Source organism: Durio zibethinus, unplaced genomic scaffold (assembly GCF_047325235.1).
Source record: "Durio zibethinus cultivar Kanyao isolate XHJ-2024 unplaced genomic scaffold, ASM4732523v1 HiC_scaffold_286, whole genome shotgun sequence".
NCBI lineage: Eukaryota > Viridiplantae > Streptophyta > Magnoliopsida > Malvales > Malvaceae > Durio > Durio zibethinus.
In genome coordinates, this window is record NW_028322909.1 from 22,528 (window position 1) to 23,715 (window position 1,188).

Consider the following 1,188-nt stretch of genomic DNA (forward strand, 5'->3'; position numbering starts at 1 on the left):
AAAAATAATCGAATAATCGTTCTATGATGAAAATAAAATAACTGCCCTTTTTTGTGTTTTGTGCATAGCAGGTATACAACATATAATCAAATATAAAAATCCCTTAGAGGATTTATGAATTTGTAATAGATTTACAGAGTAAGAGGTTGTTGTTGAGAGATCTAAAACTGGAAAAGAATTTTAGAATTCTTATAGAAATGGGGAATTAGAGTCTAAAGAGAATTAACTAAAAATATCCATTAAGCATAGTCTAAAAAAAAAAAACCAATCGATTGATTTGATTCGTTTCAATTCATTGATTTAATCCAGTCCGGTAGAAATATCAGAAAAAAGATGGGAGTGCCTTTTTCGCAAACATGAATAGATATATATGGTATATGTTTATCGTATTATATTATTTATTTTTAACAGCCCCCTCACAAAAAAATTTCTTCGAGTCGGGAGGCTAAAGAAAAAGTGCTGAAAAAAGTGATGAAAAGTTTTCTATTTTTATAGCTAGTTTTCTAGTTAGAATTGATATTGTTCGTACCTCTCGAACAATCTAATATGAATAACTCGCTATTCGCTCGGGTTATCGGCCATAATAATTATGTAGGAGAGATGGCCGAGTGGTTCAAGGCGTAGCATTGGAACTGCTATGTAGACTTTTGTTTACCGAGGGTTCGAATCCCTCTCTTTCCGCACCTTCACCTAATTCGCCAATGTAACTGACTACAATGTATCAAATCAAATAAGAACAGATACTAAAGAGTTAGACCCTTCTTTGATATAGATTCTCTATTCCCAATTTCTTTTTAATACGGAATACGTAAAATAGCGTACAGGGGATGAAAATCTACCTACGGATCTATCATACATGAATAGGAGAAAAATAAAATTTCCGAATCAAATCCCTTACCCTGTCTTCCTTTACTTAACCTTAACTCAGGTGAAAAGGGAGCAGAACCCTTGTTTTGTTATTTTAGTTAGGTTTAAGTCTGACGAGAATAATATTCTACGACAAGCAATTCATTTATTTTCAAACCGACCCATTTCCTATCTATTATTTGATTGACTAATCCTTTATATTGTAATGTGTGAAGGGTCAAATGCTTTGGTAATTCCTCATGGGTGGATGAATCAAGATAATTTTGAATCAGAGTTCTAGATTTTTGTTCATCCCTCGCTGAAATAATATCTCGGGGTTTG

General features: G+C 32.8%; 1 non-coding gene across 1 annotated transcript; it reads left to right on the top strand.

Annotated features, from left to right (window-relative positions):
- The first annotated feature begins 594 nt into the window (after window positions 1–594).
- TRNAS-GGA (transfer RNA serine (anticodon GGA)) lies at window positions 595–681 on the top strand. Its single transcript has one exon. It is a non-coding gene; the product is annotated as a tRNA-Ser (tRNA).
- Window positions 682–1,188: the final 507 nt, after the last annotated feature.